Raw genomic sequence first — 24,878 nt, 5'->3', positions numbered from 1 at the left:
TCTGAGCTGAGATGTTTCTGAATCAATGTAAAATACATCTTTCATTCAGACATTGCTGGATAACTTGTGGTGCCCTTGGGCCAGTCCCAACGAGAAACTTTTTCCAAATATTACTGTAAAGTAATTCAAGTCTTCATATTCAGTGTGTGTGTGTGTGTGTGTGTGTGTGTGTGTGTGTGTGTGTTTGCACGTTTGTATGTCTGGAGGCTAGAAATTCATGTCAAGTGTCTTTCTAAATAGTTCTCTAACTTTAGGTTGAAACAAGATCACTCAATGAACCGGAAGTTCAAAGATCTAAACTCAGATTTCTATCCTTGCTTGGTAATTGAACCATTTCTCAGGCCTCCCAAAAACATTAGTTTTAACTAGAAATAAAATTCCTGTCTTTGAATTTTATGACTGCACTGTATCTTCTATATGAATGTTTGTGTAGTTTGCCTGAACAACAAATCTATTCCTTAGACAACTGGTCCACCTCATTTATGTTTTGTGAAACATTTATTTTCTTTTTCAAGTTAAAGCCTGACAAGAGCCCCATAAAACCACACTGTGTATAGTTCAGAGAACTCTGGCACTGATATATCAGGGTCTGGTCATTAAATCCAAATTCTTGGATCGTCTAGTAACAGCATTTAACCCAGTTGCCGTTCTGTCTGATTCCTTTAGTGTACAGTTTTCCTATTCTCCATTTGCATTCTCTTGAATCACTGAATTACCTGATTCACTCTAATCCTCCTTGCTCTCAGAAACCATCTTCTCTTTCTGAAATTTCCACATAACCCACGTAATAAGGCAATTAAGGTGTCACTTTTATGAAGCACCAAAGGAGTTCAAAAACCCACCTTTGGGAGAAAGTTGAATGAACTTTCCTCCTTGAACCCTGAGCAGACTGAGTGGGAAGTGGGGCTGCTGGCAGTTGCTTTCTTAACTCCTGTCACCCAGCCATGGGGTTCATTGCCCAAGCAAAGCTAACACAAGCGAGCATTTTTTCTTTCAATGATAAAACATATATACTATTCTGTTTGAGCTTTGAGACATTCTGATTAGGAATGCAATATGTCAAGTAAAGCAAAGAATGTCAGAAAAGAACTCCATTGTCTCTGTGTTATGTTACAATACTTTTTTATTAAAAGGTGGAATTCCCGAAGCTGCACCTGCCACTAGGCTTTGGGAGCTGGCCAGAAATGAAAGAAAACTCAATGTGCAGTTAAAATCTGTATGGCGCAGCAGTGCAGCAGTGCATGGCTGTAACAAATACCAGGGCTTGAACAGTTGCCTGGATAGAATCAATCTCTTTCTCTCTCTCTCTCTCTCTCTCTCTCTCTCTCTCTCTCTCTCTCTCTCTCTCTCTCTCTCTCCCTCTCTCCTCTCTCCTCTCTCCTCTCTCCCCTCTCCCTCCTCCCCCTCCCCCTCTTTTTCTCTATGTCTCCTTCTTCCTGTTAGAATGCAGGGATATAGTGACAGTTACTTGACACAGCGGTTTAGTTGCATTTCTCCATACTTTAAATCCTAGAGAAATTTGTGAGTGCCTTAGCAGCTTGTGTTTTAAAGCATTAACCTTTACTAATAAACATTGAAAATTTTAGCAATAAATGTAAGTATTAACGAAACAACTTGATCAAAACCAGTTAAAGGAGGAAAACAATACATGTAAGTACATGACTATCTTTCTACATAACTATTCACGTACATAAATATAGCCTTTATGAATATGTTAGATAAATAGTTTTGCTCTAAAGGCATATTATTTCTTCAATGTTCTCTCTTTAATTTCTGGTTCTAAATTATTTAGAATATGTAGAAGTGATGCTTTTGACTTTAGAGCTGTTTTTCAGATAATTGGATGGCAAAATTCAGTAAGTTTTGCTTATTCTTTCATTTATTTCTTGGTAGCTGCAGGCTAGGGGCACAGAGGACGAGAGGAGCTAGAAAACTAAGCTGGAGCTTAAGGTAGTGGAAAAAAAACATTACTACAAGTTATTTCTGGATCCTTAATCAAATCACAGAAATAGTACCTGCTTAAGGAATTCTATAGAATCTCTTAAAAAATACAAACTATAAATCAAAGTAGGCAGAGTTTCTCTTCATTAATTAAAGTGGGTTTTAATTCCTGGGAACTTTCTTTGAGAAATGAGACAGTGAGCCCAATTATCTTTCTAACCAAATTAATGGTTAGCTGCCACTGACTTCCAGGTTGAAAACTTCAGCAAAGCTGCTTCTTGGCCTTTGCTCCATATATCTGACGACCTTGGAAAGTGATGACTTTATAGCATGTGACCACGTGGCTCTCACCACTGTGAGGTAAGTGCAGAGCTCCAGCTTTCTCCATGGGGGAGCAGAAAGAGAGATTAACTGAGTTCCTTTGAACAGGATGCCAAAACATTCCTCTTCAGACTCATGTGAAACTTCAGCTTGCTTTACCCAAGTTAGTGAATATGTTCTAGCACAGGCATGGCTTTCTGTGTGTGAAGATTTATGGAGGAATGGTGACTTGGTGTAAATCAAACATGTGAAATGCATTATATTCTCTTCTGTATACCTTACTTATCTCCACAGGTCAGGATCCAGGTTAAAGAAAGGTGAAGTTCCAGGTCACTCAGAATTTTTAGCATGGCATGTTTTGCCTTTTCGCTTCCTCTGGGAATTTTTGTCTCACTGGTGTGTTTGTTTACAGTAATAAATCAGACTTAAAAGCCATTATGCTTTCCTGAAATGTGACATTCTTCTCAACTTTACAATCAATTGCATTGATTCAATTGTAGAACATAAGTGAAGACTAATGGTTTTTGTGTTTATCAGCTTCTAATTTACATAAGATAAAAGATGTTAGAATAGGCCAGAGTCTTTCTGGAAAACCAGTTTTGATGATTGAAAGAAAATAGGACTTCCGTTTTTCATGTGTAACAAAACATTCTTTAACGTAAATCCCACAATTCTCCCTCTTTACTTGTGAGAGAACACTTAGGAACTTCGCTTTGAGTCAGGGCAATCTTTGTCACCCTCTCAATTGCTGTTATAAGCAACGTGGGTTTTCACCAAAGTTTTACCAGAAGTAAAAACATAACAACATGTGATCTCTTTGGAAAATGTTAAAGTATAGTAATATTCCACAGTCAATAGAACTGTGAACTTAGAAACTTTGAAACACTTCCCATTAGTATGTCACCTAAATAACTTCCCATGAATATTTTATGAACTCCCATGCCTCATGAAATGGTTTGTTTTATTTCTGAATTTTAATCCTTTGTAGATTTACATTGCAGATGTTAATGTAATATACTATTAAAAAATGATTGCAAAAATGCATATGCCACTTCGTTTAATCAAAGGGAATGTCATTCACTTACGGAGGACTTGCAGCCATCCTTGGCATAGTTTCTTGCTAATTTAGATTTAAAGTAAAACTCTCTTACCGTTGTGCTGAACTTTTCTTCTTTGCACATTCTGAGGCTCCATTTCCATGCCTTCAAAGAGAGTGCAGGATTTCCGCCTCCTTTTTCAGAAGAATTACATTACCCTCTATTCAGCTACTTCGATGACTTCCATTAGAAAGTGCTCAGTGATGAGACCTCATTGGTTATTCTTCTTGTGTTTACCTCTTCCTGACCTCCATTCATCCCTGGCATGTTTACTTATATGGAAGACAACGCGTGTATTCCATTGTTTTAGATTTGATTTTGCTGTAGAAATAAATGCATGCACTGAGGGAGAAAGTGGGGCATTTTTGGTTGTGGAACTACATGAAATGAAGGATAAATTAGGAAGGTACAAATGAACTCATAAACTGCTCTAAAGGAGTTATCAAGGTCACAGCATTGTTCTTATACTTTCTTGTTTTGAAGCATTTATTTTGCTCTTCCTTGTCAATTCTTATACAGCCTTTTTTTAAAAAAAAAATCGAATCTGAGCAGACTATGTGAAAGTTTTCAAAGCTGTTACAAACATTCAAAATTTTCTCTGAGGGAATAAAGCTTGATTCGGTGGGGCCTGCACACCCCACCGACTGGCAAGAAACTCTGTAAACTCTGTACTCCTTGACGGCTGTCAAGAATGAAAAAAGAAAGGGGTACAGAAGAATTCACAAACACCCACATGCACACGCATACAAGGTAGATGAAGCATGATAAGTTCCAACAACTTCATACATACACATGCATACATAAATACATACATACATACATACACACACACATACACTCACACACAGCCATACTTTGAGTGGATAGAGCAAAGCTCCAACCAACTTTATACATAATAAATATTTACATATACACATTTGCTGTATGAAGCAAACTCCAACAAGAAGGCTTCAATAGTTTATATATTTTCTCCCATAATTTATATATTCTAGCAAAATCTTTTAAGGAGTTCAAAAACCACAGTGTGGGTACATTCTATATTTCATTAAATGATGTATCATGATGTGAATGTGTAGAAAAGCATGTCCTGAATACCCTCATGTGGATAAACATATACTACAGGTTAAGAGAACAAAAGCAAACAACAAAAACATATTCCCAAGAACCCACATACATTCATAACTAACAAACTTTTGTAGATTGATAAAATGTAAACAAACAAAGTAATTTTCTCAGCCAGTTCTTCCTTACTTGCAGGCGACAATTTGTGGTTACAAAGAATGAATAGATTATTTTAGTATTGATCTTAAAAAATAATCTTATAAAATCTTAAAAGAATCAGAAATCTAAACTCTTATATAAAAATCAATCAATCAGTCATTCCTGCTTTAAATCCTCAGATTGCACAGTAATCATCAGTAATTTTTATTAAGTCATAACAGAAAGCTGGGGGCAAAAATGGGTACAAGAAATTAATCATCACCTTGATCACCAGTTCACCTTCAGTAAAGAGTTATTTCGTTCACTGCCATTAGGCTGCCATTGTTTCTGTTCCCTGACCTTTAAAAATTACCTAGTTTAAATATGAAGGGATAGGTGAATGGGTGGGGAACACCCTCATAGAAGAGGGGGTAAGTGGCATGGGATAGGGGGTTTATGGATCGGAAACAGGGAAAGGGGATAACATTTAAAATGTAAAAAAAAATCTAATAAAAAAAGTTTGTTTTTTCTGAACTTCAAATTGTTCTCTAAGATTTTCTACAATACAGCCACTAACAAAACTGTCTTGACCCTACTAACAATCTGCTTCTCCAAATTCTTTCTAAGGGTGTTGACCACTGCTAATAATGTGCATTTCTAAATTCTTTCCAAGGGCCATGATCGAATCATTAATATGCTCCAAGAGCAATGCCTGAAACAGATCAAGCACTACTATTGTGAGTGCGGGTGATACTGCCCAGTTAGGGGCTGGAAGTCCCCTTTAGAGTTTTCATACACTTCTTTTGATGAAGACAGATGTGAAAGCAACAAGCAGAGAAAACCCCCTATAGCATGAAGATGAATAGCAAATCAGCTTTAGAATTTACTGAATATGGCCCACTGGTTAGCACAACCAAGAAGGGTATCCCTAGGAGAGGCAGAACCCCAGGACTCATCTTGCATGGCCCTCGACAATGATAAGGCTGCCATTGCTTCAATTACCCAAACAACTAGGTACCTCATCTCCTTTATTTTCAAAAGTGCTACATTTTGAGACATTAATACACTTTTTAAATGCATCTTAACATATTCAAATACCTGAATGAAATTTGAAATGCATATTTGCATCACATTTTGATTGATTCGGATAAAGCATTCTTTGCAAGACAAGATAAGAAAATGATTATTCAAAATTGTATTTCTTTGATTTCAGGAACTGATACTTATAAAGGGATGAATATTAGTAAAATTAAGAATTTAGGATAGAGTTCAGTTTGACATTGCAGTAACCCAATATCATAGAAATTATAAATGAAAGGAATAATCCTCTTATAAAAGAGAAGGATCTTGAGAAATAGGTAAGCTGTAGTGATTGGACCACTATTCTGTTTCATTTTTTATCTTTAGTAAGTGCCATTTGTCCTCAAAGCTAACTCATGACCAATGTTGGATGAAAAAGAAAAAATGACTACACAATAAAACACTAAATTGTTTAAGAAAGCAAGGCAAGAACGAAATATGACTTACTACATTCCTGAAGGAAAAAATAAATTTATTTTTATGTTATGTCATGTCATAGCAAATGCTTGTGACCAATTTTGACAATGTGATATGGGGACTTTGATTTATAAGTGGATACATTTTTTAAATAATGGAAAATGATAGAGAAATGGCAGATAGTTACAGAATTAACTTAGTTTTCAGAATGATGGAAGGAAATAACTGTTGATGAAACAACTATTGGGGCTATAGAGTGGGTTTGGGAAGAACAGTAGTTGAGTCTTTCCAATGGACTTCTGCTTTAAGTGCAAAATTAGTGCTCTCTCTTTCCTTCTCTCCTTCCCTTTCCTCTGTTTCTTCATTTCTTTCTCATATATTTTTTTCTTGTTTGCTTGTTTATGATAGTATCTTTCAGTATAGACAAGAATAGCTTTTACTTCATAGTGCTCAACCTCTGTAAACCTCCTGAGTCCCAGGATTACAAACATAATCCATCATACCTGGATCCCTGTGCTCAACATTAAAGCATATTAAAGTATTTGTAATTTTAATTGCAAGTAGTTATAACCACTCTATCGATATATAGGCATTATTTCTCTCTAAGGTGCTTTTATGGGGTGCATTTATTCATCCTCCATGTACTGCCAAGTACCTACTATGTGCCAGTCATTTGTTGTGTCCTCAAAAGAATCATAGGGTGGGTGACATTAGTGTGTGACAGTTACCAAATGAGTTCATACATCACTTTCGAAAACAAAGACATTTAAGACTATTTGATGACAAGAGAAAAAAGCCAGTCAAGGAGGCTCGAGAGTGGCCATACTGAGTAAAATAAAAGGACACTGAGGATATCCTGACACTTGGGTCTTATAGAAAGATATAAGTGTATGTGCATGACCATGTTTGTTGTAAATGTGTCTAATGTATAAGCTGGACACCTCAGACTAAAAATATAAATAAATATATTCTCTTATGTAAGCTCTATAAAATGCATAGATTAAAACATTTGGCATAAATATCGATTAATATTTCCATTTAAAGAAAAGAGAACTCAGAAGCTGCATGTCACTACTTAGTTCATGGGTGTGAGTGATTTATTTTTATGGGCTTCTTTTTTTTGTTCCAAGATTCCTTCATTTTTTTGCTTTTATTTTGTTGGATATTTTATGTATTTACGTTTCAAGTGTTCTCTTCTTTTTACTGCAAAATAACCTAAATTTAGCATTAGTATTTCCTCACTTATTTTGCTAATTACCATGTAATGGCTTTGAAAAAATGTAGTTTTAAACTTTAAAACTCTTATATCTTACTGGTCTTGAGTACTTCCTTTAACCTACATGATCAGTATAAACACAAACCCCACTGATTATAGTATTTGACAATTTCAATGGTTTAAATTCCTTTAATTTCTTCTATTCGCTTGTACTTCCTAAAGGAAACAATTGTCTGTAGAGTTATACAGAAACGTCTCTATCTAGTTTTTCAGCCTCGGAAATATAAAGATTCAAGTATCAATCAGAGACTTAATTCTTCAAATAAGGAGGCTATTACAGAGTGATATGCTTAAGACAAATGTACTTTTTTCTTTTGATGTAATTTATTTAATTATGTATCTCTATGAATTTATTTTATTAATGATTGTATATTATTACTGTTTCATACAATCTCTCTGATATTAAAATTTATTTCTTATGAGCTTAGAAAAGCTAATGCTAACATAAGACTGCCTATTAAATGATTAAGTGACACCTTTGAGAAAAAGTCATTTTAATCTATTATCTTCTCATTTTTTACATTCATTTGCTGTTTTCCCCTCCATCTCCCCTCCAAGAACCCCATTTATCTCCCCTCTCACTCAGATCTATTCCTTCTTCACTTTTAGAAAACAGCAGGCCACCCAGGGGTATCAATCAAACATGGCACATCAAATTAGTAGTAAGACTAGGCACATCCCCTCATATTAAGGCTTGAGGAGGCAATCCTGTAGAGAAGAATGGGATGCCAAAGCAGGCAGAAGACTCAGAGATATTGCCAGCTCCAACTGTTAGGAGTTCCACAAGAATACCAAGCTATACAACCATAACATAGCTGCAGAAAACCTAGGTCAGACCCATAAAGGCTCCCTGGTTGTCAGTTCAGTCGTTGTGAGGCCCCTGTGAGCTCTGGTTGTCCTCTTTGGCACCTACAATCCTTCTTCCCCCTCTTACACTGGATTCTCAAAGATCCACTTGATGCTTGACTGTGGGTCTGTACATCTTTTTCCATCAGTTGCTGGATGATGATTCTGCTAGGTTCTCGTCTATTATTAATGATACAGCAGTGTATCATTAATAATCATTTAATTGACCTTTTGGGGCTGGTCTTGGTTGGTTTTATTCTAGGTCTCTGGGCTCTTTAGCTTCTGCTACCTGTCCCTTCAGAGGTGTCAGATATTGGTTCCATCTTGTGGGTCTCAAGCTATACCAGTCACTGGTTGGCCACTCCTAAATAAGTTCTGTGCCACACAGTTAGTAGGCACAATGAATTGTTGGTCTAACGTTTTGTGGCTGGGTTGGTGTCCTGATCCCTTTACTAGAAGCCTTACCTGGTCCAAGAAAATTCTGGCTCATGCTCTGTACTCCCAATGAGAAGGAATGTTAGCTAGGGTCATCTTTGTAGACTCGTGGGAGTTTTCATTGTGTAAAGGCCACTGTTATTTCCTTAGATGGAGAGGTAAATGAGAGCTGTACTGCAAGCCATGCGAATATTTGGCTTGTGCTGAGGACAGAGCATGTCCTTCTCTGTTCTAACTATTCCTAGAGCTAGACTTGGAAGCTTTTAGCCTACAAACAAACCAATCTTCCAAGCTGACTGATTCAAACTGACTTCTCTTGTTTTCTAACTGGACTGCTCTGCTTGGCCACAAACTATCATGGGCAATCTGTTCTAACCTTCTGGATCCTTCTCTTTCTCTGTTTTCACTTGTAACTTGTCTCTGAAAAACTGTCCCAGTAAAATTGCCCCTCTCTGTCTGTTGCTGTCTTAAATTACCTCTCTTATTTTTCTCTGAATTGTCACTTTTTTCTGCTCCTCAATTAGACAACACTTTCAAGCATGGCTATCTCCTTCTACAAACTAAGTTTACCTTCATTATTTAGGATTAAAGGTGTGTAGTAAGGGCATGACTGTATTAGAGCCAGGACATTTAAGGTTATGAACTAAGGGTGAACAGATTTCATTTTATACCTGTCAGAATAGCTAAGAACAAATCCAGTCAGAGGGATTAATGGTGTTTACATTCCAGATTGATCACATAGACCTTGAAGGTCTTTGCGTATGATCACTTGCCAGAGAAGTCATGTTGCTGGATTAAAATTCCTATTGCCATTACATTAAGTTTCTATCTTGTCCTCCAAATGCTATCCAAATTTTCCCAATTGCACTCCCCCCAGTACTCTATCCAATAACTAGTTTCCAATAACTATTTTCTCCTCTTCTCAACTCTACCTGCCAGAAGGATTCATTTGCACTCTCTGCTCCTTGAGCCCTCCTTGTGACTCAGCCTCTTTGGGTCTGTGGATTATAGCAAAGTTATCTTTCACTTTAGAGCCAATAGCCACTTATAAGTGATATATCATGTTTTCTTTCTTGGTCTGGTTTACGTTGCTCAGGATGATTTTTTCTATGTGCCTCCCTTTGCCTGAAATTTTCATGATTTTTGTTGACAGCTGAGTAATACTTCCTTGTGTAAGTATACCATATTTTTCCATCCATTCCATAGTTCAGAGACATCTGACTTGGTTCCAGTTATTGGCTAAGATAAATAAAGCTTATGCACCTAGTTGAGCAAGTGTCCTTGTGGTAGGATTGATCATCCTTTGAGTACATGCCCAGGAGTGGTAGAACTAGGTCTCAGAGTTTTTGAGAAACTGCTATAATGATTTCCAAATTGACTGTACAAATCTGAACTGCCATCAGCAAAGGAAGAGTGTGACTCTTGCTTAAGATCCTCACAAGCATCAGCTGTCACTTGTGTTTTTGTTCCTAACAATTCTGACAGTTATGAGTTATAACCTCAGAGGCATTTGGATTTGCATTTCCTGATGGCTAAGACCTTGAACATTTCTTTAAGTATTTCACAGGCATTTGAGGGGTTTTTTGTTTGTTTGTTTTTGTTTCTTTTTTTGTTTGTTTGTCTGTTGTTGAGAATTCTCTGTTTAACTCTGTGCCCATTTTAATTGGATTATTTCGTTTGTTTGTGGCTAAATTTTTTGAGTTCTTTAAATATTTTGGGTATTAGCCCACTGTCATATGTGAAGTTGATGAAATTTTTTCTCATTTTGCGGGCTGCTGTTTTATCCTATTGGCAGTGTTTGCCTTACAGAAGATTTTCATTTTCATGAAGTCCCATTTATTAGTTCTCGATCTTAGTGCATGTGATACTGGTGTTCTGTTCAGGAAGTTGCCTCCTGTGCCAATGAGTTCAAGACTATTTCACATTTTCTCTTCTATCAGGTTCAGTGTATCTGGTTTTATGTTGAGGTCTTGGATTCATTTGAAATTGAGTTTTGTGGAAGGTGATAGATGCATTTGTGAAGGTAAAATCTTAATAGGCCATACAAAGTAACTAGAAATCATCTCCAAAATGGACATAATTGAAAACAGAAATTAAGCAAACCAAGGCAAAATTGCCAGTTACCAGAGACAGGGATGTATGTAGACGGAAATGTGTGAGTTTTTGCATTTGAGTATGAGATGGTGGGCTCAGAATGGGAAAGCATGTTGGGGGAGTTGCTGAAAAATGCACCGTGAAGTTTGACGTTAATTTCTCCTCCCTACCATGGGTAGGTGCTGGATTCATCTGTGCAGTGAGTTACTCAGATTTATATGAGAAACAAGCTCTCCTGGACAATATTTATTAGAAGAATACAGATAGTAACAGTACACAGAAGAAAATCATAGAGACAGTAGGTGCTTGTCAGGCTAAGGAGAATGGTGGTATCAACAGATTTGGAACGTTGTGTTTAAGAAGAGAGAAGAGTTGCCAGATTCCTGTAATCTTTAAAAGGTAGAATCAGTGGGGCTAGCTATTTTGTAAAACTTAGGAAATCTGAGAGAGAGATAGAAGGAGGCCAATTTTAGCCTCAGCTCTGGAATTATGAGATCAAGGCTAAAATTGAGAGCCATAGAGAAAGTCTGGGCTCTGGTTATATTGCTTAGCCTAGTGTCCAAACATAAATTATTAGATAATGAGTGGCATTCATGTGGACATACTGTATAGGTCTGGCTTCAGACAATATGCAGTATATCATTGGTATGTAGAAATAAGCAGAGGAACAACACTAAGAAAAATGGTGAGGAACAGTAAACAATATGGATCAGCCAGAATTAACTAGAAAATACATCCACACTGGAAGATCAGATAGGTGCAAGGAGAATTACTAGCAATAGAGGAATGAATTGCAGAGAAAAAACAAAGCACACAGAACAGGAAGTAAAATCGTCAAACAGAACAAACAAAGCAAGATTCAAAAGGTATAGTAATATGCATGAATGAGATTATGCCATTTTTAAACTTTCATCTAAAATTAAAAATAATATATCCTCACATTATAACAGCATTACAAACATCTTGATTAATATTTTCACTTTAGAAAACCTTTAGTGTATAGAGAATAAGGAAGTTGGACTCATAATAAAATATATGCATGAAGAGGAACACAAAATAATTTCTATACTTCTTTCTAGAGTTAATATTTATCATATATATATGTATATATATATATATATATATATAGTGTGTGTGTGTGTGTATGTGTGTGTGTGTGTAAATTCCAGTACTTTCTTTATGTATGGGGGTGTATATCCACATATAAATCAATGCATTCATTCTCTATCCTTACAAAAAATACTGTATTACTCATGAAATATTTTAATTACACTATGTGATCAGTAGCTATACTAGGCTTCTGATAATAAATAGCCACATAGAAAACTTTATCTTTAGTATCTAAATATTTTGAGCTTTCATATATATTAATTGAATTTTTCTTAAAAAATGCAGAATTAGTAAAGGATAAATAAGCTTAAGAATCCTGATAGATTTTACAGCATGCTTTCCAGAAATAAAGATTTTTCTTAAAATTTCATCAACCTATAAAGCTTCTTATTTCCCTGAGATCTCATCACTGTGAAGTGTTCCCATTTTATCTGTATTTTAAACTGGTCTCCACAGACATTTCACCTATAACAGAAAAGTACCTATTGATGCCGAGTAATTCTAAGTCGTACAATAAACAAAATATTAGACCATAATTGATTGTTGTGAATCCAGTATTCAGTCTTTGTTGCTGAGCTGTTTCCCAAATCTTCTACCACCTTCTGCAATCCTGTTCAGATCTATGAATGTAATAATTACCTGTCAAGTTTTCACTCTATTCTTTTTGTCCAGGTTACCTACTGTATCAATTTGAAAAGTTCACTTCTAAATGTCTATAGAAATGAACATTCAAACAATGAACCATTGAGGTATACATTTTCTGGGTAGTGTGTCCACTAATTTTCTAACTGGTGTTGGAAGGTCTTTGGGGACAATAGAGGTTCATTTCGCTATTCTCAGTTTGTCACCTGTGAAAACAACTTCGCATGACACTGGATAGCCCCTTGGGGATTATAATAATCAATATCACAAACCCCAAAGGCTTGAATTGTCTATGAAAAATGCCTATTTGAAATAAAATCATGGATGATTTTACTTTAATTGATTGTTATTTCTGTTGGTGTACACTCGTTGCACAGAAGTTTGGCTTTCCTGAAGACAGTTTTATTCAAATTGAACATTTCTATGAATGGTTTTGTGAATTAATAGTTGTGATATATGTGTGTATGTCATGAAATTGCATAGAGAATTGGGTATGAAATTGTGCAGTCTTGGGTAGGAAAGAAATATTATCATTTTGTATATATAAATTATTCTTTACACCTTTCTCCTGTGCTACAAAGGGTTGGAACAGGAGAGAGTTCTTTCTTTTTCCAATTATTTATTTATTTTATTCATTTTTACATCCCGATTGAAGGCTCCCTCCATCCTCTCCTCCCATTCCTGTCTTTACAAATCCATCCCGACATTACCCCTCCCCTTCTTTTCAGAGAAAGGTAAGTCCCCTTTGGGGTACCACTCCAGACTGGGACATGTAGTCTTCAGCAGGACTAGGCATATCCTCTTCTGATGAGGCCATACCAGGCAGCCCAGGTAGAGGAAGGGTATCCAATGGCAAGCAACAGAGACAAGAACAGCCCCAGCTCAAATTGTTAGAAGACACACATGAACACCAAGCTACACATCTGCCACAAATGTGTAGGGGGGTCTAGGTCCAGCCCCTGTATGCTCTTTGGTTGTTGGTTTAGTCTCTGTAAGTCCCCAGGGCCCATGTTAATTGGCTCTGTAGGTCTTCTTGTAGTGTCCTTGACCCCTACAGCTTGATGAGTTCTAACCCTCACTCTTCCATAAGACTCTTTGAGCTCGTTTGAGGGCAGGTCTCTGTATCTGTGTAACTTTAGTCAATTTGACACCCAAAAGCATCCAATACAGCCAGTATAACTCCTTTCAAGACCTAGTAACAGCTATGAGAAAAGGAACAGAGAGATCATAAGAACCAGAGGATGCAGAGTGGCACTATTCATGAAACACTCTGCTAGTTCCGCCGTACTCTTTGGAGCTAAAGTTATACAGCACAGGTGCCTACCCGCACAAGAATTTTATTAGAACAACAAAAGAGTATAAAGGTAGAAGGGGACTAGGTGACAAGAAGAGAGATAATAGATATAGGAGAGGGATAAAACGGACATGGGCATGATTATGATCACAATGTATCCTATATTATATTATATTATATTATATTATATTATATTATATTATATTATATTATATTATATTGTCAAAGGTGTTAGTTAATGTGAAAATAAGCTCATGGCTAAACTGTTAAAACACAAAAAGGAAATGTTTTTGAAATCTACGAATCAATTTCAAGCCTTTTAACTGTTAGCCGTGAAAAATGAAAAATAAATAAATAAATAAATGGGTTAGAATACTTCTCATTCTTTTTCTTTTTCTATTTTTTATCACTTGAAATTGTTCATGGAATAATTCTATTTTCTATAATTAATTTCAAGTGGAAATGTGATCTCAGTTCCCAGAAAAGAGGGCAGAAAAACTTTAAAAGCTGGGACAGTAGAGGGCCTTGAAAAGTCAATTACCAGAGACAGTATGATTTTTATACATATAAAGCGAAAACAAATGTACAGTATGCACAAAACTTGCACAAGCTCAAGCATGGAATTCCAGGATTAAGGTGGAGAGGTGAGCACAAAATTCCATGACAGCTTCTGGGAAAGAGTCAGCTTTCTTTAATGATTTGAATCCTGGTTGGTTGACTATGCTGATTCTTCAGAGAAGGCCACACTTTCAAGAGCAGAAGGGTAACACAAAGTGGATTCAATGGGAGTTGAAGAAGAAAGAATGAAAGGGAAGGGAAAAGGGAGGGAGGGAGGAAGGAAGGAAAGAAGGAAGGGAAATGGCATAAAGAAGAGACATAAAGAAGGCAACTCAACACTGGGTTCGTTCTGAAATGAGAATGGTGAAGATATTTGTGGAAAGAATTATGGGTGGGGCGTATATGGTCAAAAGATGTTATATAAAATTCTAAGAAAGATAATAAAGTATCTTACTTTAAAAAACAATGAAAAAAAAGGAAACATGATCCTCATTTGAAAGCATAGTGAGTATGGCTTCAGACTATCATGTTTCTATTTTTCCAACAGTGCAGTGAAGCTCAGATCAGCAGTAGATCTATCTAAATAGGTATAATATGCTGCTTTTCAGCATCTTTAAGATTTTGAAAAGACAAGGCCTTTGTAAGCAATTTCAGTTTTATCATTCATATTGAAGTTTCTTACTTCTAGACAGATTTTAGGGGTTTTAGAATAAGGACGTTTTTATCCCTTTTGCTCTTAATTATACTTGTATTTCTTTATTTTTAATATTCCTGTGGATTTTTTTGTGTATGTGTGTGAGAGTGAGGGGGGCATGTGGGAGGGAGGGAGGGAGGGAGGGAGGGAGAAAGAGAGAGAGAGAGAGAGAGAGAGAGAGAGAGAGAGAAGATGTAGACACAGTAATCTCCCCCTGGAAATTAGATTACAGATAGTTGTAAAGACCCACAAGTGGGGTCTGGGAACTTCACTAGCATCTTCTGCAAGAATAGGAAGCATTATTAAGCAGTGGGTTACCTTATCAACCACGTCAGCATTACATATTTTCTCTCTTTCTATCCTGCCTCAGTATCTTTTTACACAATATATTGTATTTATTTTTACGGTTGTCTCCACAGCATTTCTCTTTGTCAATAAAACCACATGGATTGGAAGTGTTAAAAAGAAAAACCATCCAACCTTCTCCAAGCACAGTTCGGTGTTTGTATGTTTGAGAGCGACTGCGTGTGTATGTGTGTCTACAGAGTGTGGTAGTGTTGGAATTCGTACTTACAAACTGTTACGTAGCGGGTTACACAACTAGAGTGTTTTAGTGGTGTTAATAGTAATGGCTAAGTAATTAGTAGCCATTTCCAAGGGTTCAACTGCTTAAACAGTCAAACCGCTGTAGAGTTTGCTTGTCTAACCTTATTGGTACTAGGACCTCGTGAGAGCGGCAGCAACTGTGTTCATCCCTGTGGTTGTCAGTGGCTCACATCTTTCCATGCTTCTGTGTTAAGAATGAGATGTGCACATGCCTGTGGGTATCCTGGCACTAATTAATGAAATCGTCTCAGTTAAGTCAAGTCTGGACAGCAAGGGATTTTTCATGCTGACCTCCAGCCTCAACTCTCTCCGCGGAGAAAACAGTTACCGCCTCTTCTACCTGCTCACGTGGATGTAATTTCCGTGATGAAGGAGCCCTTTTAATGGGAAGCACTCCTGTTTCTGGCGGGGCTCTGGTATTTTTCTTTATTTCCCTGGGATGTAATTATCCTATGATAAGCACCTTTGTGTCTAATAACTTAATTAGGTAATCACATCATTTGCTAGGAGTGCTGTTTTATGCAATGGAAATGTGTAATACACAGTAAATCATCAAAGCTCCTCTGTGCTGGCCAGAAAAGCAAAGCACACTGTCTAGGAGTAGAATTCCCACCTTCCCCGGACAGGTTGTTTTATTTTACAGGAACTGGTGGGAGAGAAATTACGTCTTTACCCTAAATAGGTGGAGAAGCCTAACATGGGGTTTCCTGGATTTTGCCATTGTTATCTGCCCTCCACGCATGAGTGCAGAGTTTACATATAAGAATTGCCTCTTTTCTTCAAAATAGACCCATTAGAGGGAGAGCAGCGCCAGCTGCCTAACAGCTAAGATTTCATTTCCTAGTGTCTGATTATTTATTCATTACTGTCTGTATGTGTGTTGAGGGTGTGTTCAGCAGATATAAACATTTTTGGAACTGTACCGTTTCTGCTGCAATCTCATATTCAGCAGTGTGTACTAAAGTGAAAATGACTAAAGATCTTATTTTGCTGTAGTCAGTTAACCAGTGAGGAGTGGCTTTCTTTACCTGTGACACCGTTGTTTAGTGAAGCACAAACAAACAAAAAAATTTGAACCCATTATTGCTGAGATGCCCCTGTCAATTGGATTAGGTAGGAAGTACGTTGTTGTGAACTTTGACCAATAATGTTTTGAAAACAGTCATTCTGTCAGAATACGTTAGCCGAGCCAGCAAGGTTAAGAAAAGAAAATGAGGTCCAATTGAAGACAGAACACCATAAATAAACTCAAACCCTTCTCTTCGTAGTTCCATAGCTCTTTGATGTTCGTATAACCTTATGTTATACTAAAATGCTAGATTCATTTAAATTCTAGATTACTTTCTATTCATTAAGGAAGTCCGTACTATAGGAAACTAGCCACATTTTCCCCTAGTGCCTAATATTAATTGGGATGATTATATTTTATTTATTCTGCTGTTTGTGTTTTATTTATTGGCTTTCATTCTCTTAAAAGACTTTGGGAGACTGTGAAATGCTTCAATGAATAAAGGCTACAGTTTCAGAGAGTGATAATCTGAGTTCAGTTCCAAGGACTCGCACGGAATGAGAAGAAAACCAATTGAAGAAAGAAGAAAGATGTTCTCTGACTTTCAAACACACACACACACACACACACACACGCATACACACATGCACACACACACATGCACACACACACATGCACACACACATACACACACGTGCACACACACACACGCACGCACACACACATGCACACACACACGCACACACACATATGCACACACACACGCACACACACACAAATGCACACACATACACAGAGAAAATTTCTAAGTCATGTTACTCTGTTTTGTAACATAAAGGATTTTACACTATCACCTACACTTAAGAATTATTTTGATTCATTCATATGATCATACAGTTATTCACTTTCTTTAACAGACATTTTTTATATAAAATATCTACATTATTTTTGGTGCTAGTTGTTTTTATATAGTGTTTTATATAGTAAGTTGTTGCTTCAAATTTTTTTGTATGAAAATGCTAACTACCATTTTATACACAGGATTCTAGACTTAAGGGTTGAGGCCTCACAAGGTGTAAGAATAGCAGTTGCTTTTATTTTTACTGTGGCAAACATCTGATGTAAAGAAAGTTCAGAGAAGAACTTTGTGTTGTAGCTGTGGTTGTTTTGGACTATAGTTTAAAGTGATACCATCCATCCAGGTAGAGAAGTCATGATGATATGTGTTACATTATGTCTGCAGTCAGGAAGCAGAGAATGACCTAAAAACAGGGCCCAGTTGTGGAATTTCAAGGCTCATTGCCATTGACCCTCTCCTTCCTTTCAGGCCTTTTTTGAAGGCACACAAATGTTTGGGACCAAATGGCCAGCCATTTAATGTTCAAGCAATTACAGAAAAGTAATAATTACTGAATGCCTTTGACACTTGACTCTTCCAGTCACCAAGTCTCTAAAACAAATCAAATTCTTTCAGTTGTTCAACTGAGTACACCCATTTTACAAGGAAGGATTGTATTAAATTTTGTAGATTGTGTGACTTCTAGGAGTCTATCAATTGACACAAATGAAATGCAACAAGGTGTGCTTCTCAGGAAGACTGACACATGCATAAATGTAAGACGGTGCAGAGAAGTCCTGAATTCCCTATAACACACAGACAGGAGGTCAAGATAGGCAGAGGGAGCTATAGGTTTGAATGAAAGGGTCATGAAAGTTTTTGGAGGCTCACGTGAACCAAAGAAATAGTGATTTTTGACAGTTCGTGATGACATATCCTCAGACACGGTAGCAGAGATTTTCTAGGTAGTTTTTTATTAAGTTGTGTTGTTTTAAACAGGACTTCTGAACTGAATAACAAACGTTTTAGCTTGATTCTCTATTTATTTATTATTTATCTTAAACATTTTATTTATTTACATTTCAAATGATATCCTTCTTCCCAGTTACCCCTCCACAACCTCCCAACCTATCCTCCCTCTCCCTCCTCCCCTTTGCCTCTCTGAGGGTGTTCCTCTACGCATTCATCCACTGCTACCTCATACTTCTAGCATCCTCCAACACAGGGGCATCAAGCCTCCCTCACATTGATCTCAGAATCCTCTGCTACAAATGTATCTAGAGTCCTGGCTCCCTCCATGTATACTCTTCCTTGGTGGTTTAGTCCCTCAGAGCTCTGGGTGGTCCTGTTAGTTAGTTGCTATTGTTCTTTTCATGGAGTCATAATCCTTTTCAGCTCCTTCAGTCCTTCCCCTAGCTCTTCCATTGGGGGCCTCTGGCTCATTCTGAAGGTTGGCAGTGAGAGTCTTGCACTTTTTAGAATCACCTGGAAAACTTGTTAAACTTTAGGCACTGCCTGATTTCAAAAAGTATAGCTCAGATATTCCCCAGGATGAGAAACACTACAAAGGTGATATGATTTAGGGCTTTTTAAAAGATGCTAAGTACTGCCTCATGGCTAAACTGAACTCTTTCAGAAGGCTTGGAATAGGTTTTTCACATGGAATGTCTGATGGGGATTCCCCAAAGACAAATATAGCTGTGGAAGCAAAGGGGAAAAGAAAGTAGTCTCAGAAAAGAACTCTGAAGATGTTTTTTCCCCAGATGCGGAAGAAGATCCATCTTCAGCCCCAATGAGTCATAAATGTGCTGTACTCTGGCAAAAGTAAGGAGGGTGTGTACTCCTCCCAGTGATCCCTTTTCCACCAACTGAGGACTGTTTGAAGTCAGAAATCCATCTTATTCTGCCTGTGGTACTCTAGAGAAACAAACAGAGATTGAATTGTTTCAAAATGACGGAAAATATGTTTTCATGGTTTTGGGGAGTAGAAAGTCTAACATCAAACCTAGAGCAGGTTCCGTGTGCAGAAACCTCAGTCTCTGACCCAAAGATCCATCCTCCAGAGGAGATTAACATTCTCTGAGGGAAGGAAAAGAGGCAACAGATACTAGAGCACTTGTTTCAACCTCTATTTTAAGATCAGCAATCCTATTCATGAGAACCATGCCCTTCTGATTCCTACAGTTCCAAAAACATACCGCCATTCAATACAATCCCCTTGGCAAGTAAGTCTTAACATATGAATCTGGGGAACACATTCACACTGTAGCACCCTCCCTTTATATAAATATGTATAAGTTAAAAGAGGAAGAGCTGGAGAAAGATTTCTAATAATGCTAGATTTCAGCAGGATTTTGCTAAAACCATTGCAAGCTTTGGATTGGAATAGGCAACAGAAGTAAAGCCTCTTTATATGGTAATGAGATGTTCAGTGCTTTGCCTGCTCCTAGAGAGGGGACTTGATCTGCCTTAGGAGACCTAGGAAGAGCATTAGCCTAATAGCCCAGCCTGGCTTCAGGTTGATAGTCTCTAGGTTGCCTCGGAGAATAAGTTTTCCTGCTTTCTGAATGTTAGGGATGTAATATTTATGGCTAATTTTGGAAAAGAAAATAGCCTGATAATGAGACTATTTCTTAGATCCTAGGTGCTAGCTAGTAGCTCAACATAAAATTCTTAAAAGCAGGCTTTTCTGAATTTCCAAGAATTGAGAAAAAGAACTGAAATGTGAGCAGAAAATTTCTTCCTTGGACACTGGGCATCAAGTAAGCTATTAAGACAGGCATGAGAACAGAGTGCTTTCAGGAAGTGAGTGTTTTATTTAAGCTGGTGAGGAATAGCAGGTATAAGCAGGACTTAGTGATCTGCCCTTCCTGCTATGAAGCAAGTTATAAGAGTCCTTTCTGTAAGTTTGTGCCATCGAATATAGATCAAAGCATCCTGCAGTTTAACTGACAATCACTGACCTTCTTGACCCTAAATAATGGGTCTGATATTTCTAGTTGATTGTTTTTATTAATGGGAATAAATAGACTCTAATATCTTAAATTTGGCTGAATGTATTCCTTGTTTAATATTAAAAAGCAAAACCTGGGAGTTATTTGACTAGTTAAAACTAGAACAACAACAACAACAACAGCAACAACAACAGCAGCAGCAGCAGAGCAAATACCTCCGCCACCACCCACAAAATAAAATTCTGGAAATCCTCCCTCTAGAGGGAAGAAAGGAACGCTCATATCTTTAAGATAGGGAGGATGATGAGAAACTTGAAGCATCCAGCCTATGGAGTTCTGTAAATTTATTCCCTGTAATCCCACCTTCCCTTGTAACAGCTTTCCATCAACTTTGCCCCTTCATCAAATGTTAAGTAAAACCACTTTGCCCCATTAGTGGTCTCGCCGAGTCTTCTGTATCGTGTAAAGCTTATATTAAATAAATTTGTTGCTTTTCTCTTGGTGATTTCTCTATCATCCTTCTTACTTCTGAGTTGTTAACTAAAGTACCAAGTGTGTGTAAATGTAAATATCCTTTCACCATAGCTGTAAGCTTCTAACAAATGCTAATACATTTATATAGCACGAAATATTATAGTAAATTATTTCAATTAGGTTAGCTAAGTAACACAACCCTAGCACAGTTAGATATAGCTGTTACTAAAGTGTGGATTACACAGTGATTTGCATCTGGGATTTTGTTGGAAGCATGTCTTTGAGGGACTGAGTGAAAACTCAAAAAACAATTGTGCCATGTTTTCCTCTTAAGTGGATGTTGTTGTGACATGACATAGAACAATGTAGATGCATGCTGCCTTTGGCTAACAACAGATATCCTGTCATAGCCAACTCTTTCATTCTCAGCCCCATGTCAGTTACTGGAAACAGAAGGAAAATATGACACAAAGAGAGAGGTCTGTTGCAAGGATGGAGAAAGTTAAAAAAAAAAAGTCAAAGTTCAGTATATTCATGTCAACTACAGTCTGTATTTTTATCAACCGGAAAGCAAATGGCCTTCGATGTTATTGCAATGAGATATTAAACATCTGATTCATTCAGATATTAATGATCTAATTCTCCCAATGGAAATACAGAACGTAGCATGGAACTAGTTTTGTTGTATCGGATATTTATGTTGTGTCTGGTATGAGCAAATCCCATCAGGAAATTCTCCTTTATCCTATCTTCAGCCCTATGAGGCCATTTTTCCTGTAATGTATGCTCATGTCCATGATTTCTGCCTTGGAAGGAGTGAAAAACAGGTGGTTGCAATTTCTATGAAAAGATGTTAAAAGAACCTTCTACATAATTGGAGGCCACTGCTAAATTGTTCCTCAGGTAACTCATTCCCAGGCTAAATAATCTGTTCTTTAACCTTCCTTATTACCTTTATTCTTTAATCTTGAAAGCATCCTTTGGATTCTAAAGGGGTGTTTGCACTTATTATATGAGGCAAATGCAAATCTCAAAGTTATTTCTATGTATACTCTACACATGCTTAAACTGCCAATAAAGCCTCTAGAGTAAAGCAGACTCCTAGTAGAACTAACTAAGAGGAGACCTAGTCTGAGAAAAGTATCACCAGAGTGCCCCCCTTCCCAACTTCTCCTCCACAAAACCCAGCCCCATTTCCCCCTCCCCTTTTCCTCTATAAGGGTGCTCCCCTCCCACCCACCCCCATTCCCACCTCACTGCTTTAGATTCCCTCTACACTGGGGCATGAAGCCTCCACAGGACCAAGGACCTGCCCTCCCATCGATGCCAGAAAAGGCCATCCTCTGCTACATATGTAGCTGAAGCCATGGGTCCCTCCATGTGTACTCTGGTTGGTGGTTTAGTCACTGGGGCTCTGGATAGACAGGTTAGTTAATACTGTTGTTCTTCCTCATCTGACCAGTACAGAAGCAGATACATCCAAACTTTGGACTGAGCACTGGGACTCCAGTGGAAGAGTTAATGGAAAGACTGAGGGGCTAAAGGGGAATTCTTGAAGTTCACAGATTAAGCGTCTGGGGCTGTGTGTTTACCTTGCTGCTGGGATACTGGAGTGACTCTGACAAGCCCCTCAAAAGAGGCAGAATGCAGTCTATGCTAGGGGTCTCAGTTCATGTTTCCCTGATGAGAAACAGTAAGGTCTGGGACTGATGCTGAGGTTCTCAATGCCTTGCGTACCCAAATACAGTTGTTGACCATGAGGAGTTGAGAATGGAGGTCCTGATTTCTCCTACCTGCCAGACAGGAAGAGGATGACACTCCACACTCGTCAGAAGGAAACCAGATTCTGCCTGGTGTGGGCTCAGCCTGAAGTTGGGATGAATGTGATTAAGATACAGCGTCAAAATGATCAAATATTTAATAAAATATATTATTAAATTATACATGTCTACTAGCAAGCATTGTTAAATACTCATTGTATATTATTAAAAGCACTTGACTGCAAGGGTTTAAAGATAAGATGATGCCCACCTCTTGGCTTCCTAAGTAATCAGAGTAACTACTAATTAAGCATAAGCTCACATTAATCATTCATAAAATGCCACCTAACCTCAAGAACTGTGCATTAGATCATATCAAAGTATGGCAAATTCAGCAAATACATGACTGTGAATAGCTTCTTTCCTTGGATTTTTGTTCTCATCCCTAAAGTGCTAACTGGAAATGCATGGAGTAACCTCCAGTGACACCTTCAGATTTCATGATGCCTAATAAGATAAGATGATGCCCATATTATTTAGATAAACAAAGTCAGTTGAAGTTCATATAATTACATCATCTTACTTCTGGACTATTCCCTCCCCCAGATTAAGTCTTAGTCCTATTTCAGTCATTTAATAAAAGCATAATCTATATTAGATTGTATGGCTAAACTTGATGGCTGAATTCTTCTAATAGTTGAACATAATGGAAATTGGAAAAAATAATAGTAATGTTTATTTTTAAATCGATTTTATTAAATACATTTTAAGTTTAAATAAATTAAATTTACATAAAAATAAATTTATACTGATTTAAAATAAATATATTCCTTAAATACACATAAATATACTCTGGACACCTATTAAAAGTTTTTTCTGCTTCATGTAATATTTGGCCACTTAGAGTATCATTTCCATTATTTTTCAATAATTTACAGATTTAAATATTTCTGCAGCTAGACCTTATGTGAAATGAAGGAGGAGGAGAGCAGGCATTAGGAAGCCAAGCCTGAGGAGAAATAATTCAAATAGAACCTGGCTTCTTCAAGATTTTCTTCTTTCAATAATTGTCTTGTTTCCAATTTTTTGTATTTATGTCTGTGTTTTGGTTTATGTACATGAGTACAGATGTCTGTGGTGAGCTGCCTCACCTGGAGACCTGTGTCTGAGCTCAGAAAGACTGTAAGATAAATATGAAAGGCTAAATAGTGATTCTCATCAGCCCTACCTTTTTCTGTAAACCTAAATGTGAAGGATTACTGAGCTCAGCTCCCGCTTTGGTTCTTATGGTAATCATTTGACAATTAAATTATGTAGGTCCTTTTTTCTTAAATAAAACCTGATTTAAAGAATTTAAGATGACTAATGTGATAGTTAAGCAAAGTTTCTTCAGGGTGAATTATCATTGTTTCTTTGCGTAACTTATTATTTCCAGCAGTGCTCATGAATGTTGAGTAAAGAAGGATGATTTTAAAATAAACAAATTACAGGTGCGGACAAAAATTCAGAATTTGAGAAACGTGGAATGAAGCATACGTGGAAATAAAAAGTGTGATGACCAACAGCATAGTTTGAAACTCTTAAAGTCAGTTAGATGAGCAGATTCAAAAGCTTTGGGCTCAATTCCATGAAGAGTTGAATATTGAAAAATAAATAACAACAAGTATGCTAGTGATTTGTGAATTTTAAATCAACTAGGGTAACTATTCTTCCTCGGAAAGAAAAGAATTCAGAATAGAGTCTTTATCTTACCCAGGCCAGGAAAAGTAGAATTATGGCTGTCAGGAAAGTTTCCTATTTTCTTTTGAATGGCAGAATCAGATATCAACACTGTCATATAAACGGCTGGTCTGGGATTAATTCTCTGGCCAGAATGAACAGACACAAAAGACTTTTCAGGAAAGTTGTGCTAGGCTCCTGTCCCTGCAGTGCTGGTCTTTAAAACAAACAAACCAACCAAAAGAAGCAGGAAGAATTCTCAACCAGATGAGAAGTAAATCATGAAACCTACAATTACTCGTTTTAGGAAGGAAATGACAGGCTATCCAGTGATATCTGTCCATTCTACAGATTATATTTTCTTTAGGCCATGATTATTTAGTGATTACTCCCTTGCTTAAACGCAATCAAGTTAGAGACTTCAACAAACATTGTTTCATACAATAGGAAAGATTCAGCCTAGTGTTCCATTCATCCATGATAATTATGGACTTTGCAATTGATGCATGCCAA

General features: G+C 37.2%; 2 long non-coding RNA genes across 4 annotated transcripts in view; one reads left to right on the top strand and one right to left on the bottom strand.

Annotated features, from left to right (window-relative positions):
- LOC102549466 (uncharacterized) overlaps window positions 1–24,878 on the bottom strand; it is an 86,267-nt gene that overhangs the window by 38,852 nt on the left and 22,537 nt on the right. The window contains exons 4-5 of one of the 2 annotated variants that reach the window (XR_015622531.1): window positions 22,680–22,752; window positions 19,197–19,375 (exon numbers count right to left, since the gene is read on the bottom strand). This is a non-coding gene — a long non-coding RNA (uncharacterized LOC102549466). Of the gene's footprint in view, window positions 1–19,196; window positions 19,376–22,679; window positions 22,753–24,878 lie in introns of those variants that run through there. The other variant, XR_015622529.1, reaches the window with a different exon arrangement.
- LOC102549614 (uncharacterized) overlaps window positions 1,224–24,878 on the top strand; it is a 41,383-nt gene continuing 17,728 nt past the window's right edge. The window contains exons 1-2 of one of the 2 annotated variants that reach the window (XR_015622534.1): window positions 1,224–1,650; window positions 2,194–2,301. This is a non-coding gene — a long non-coding RNA (uncharacterized LOC102549614). The remainder of the gene's footprint in view (window positions 1,651–2,193; window positions 2,302–24,878) is intronic. The other variant, XR_015622535.1, reaches the window with a different exon arrangement.

This window comes from Rattus norvegicus, chromosome 6 (assembly GCF_021556685.1).
Source record: "Rattus norvegicus strain SHRSP/BbbUtx chromosome 6, alternate assembly SHRSP_T2T, whole genome shotgun sequence".
NCBI classification, from domain to species: domain Eukaryota; kingdom Metazoa; phylum Chordata; class Mammalia; order Rodentia; family Muridae; genus Rattus; species Rattus norvegicus.
Note: the sequence above shows the minus strand (reverse complement) of the source record. Positions and strands in the feature narration are given on the sequence as shown.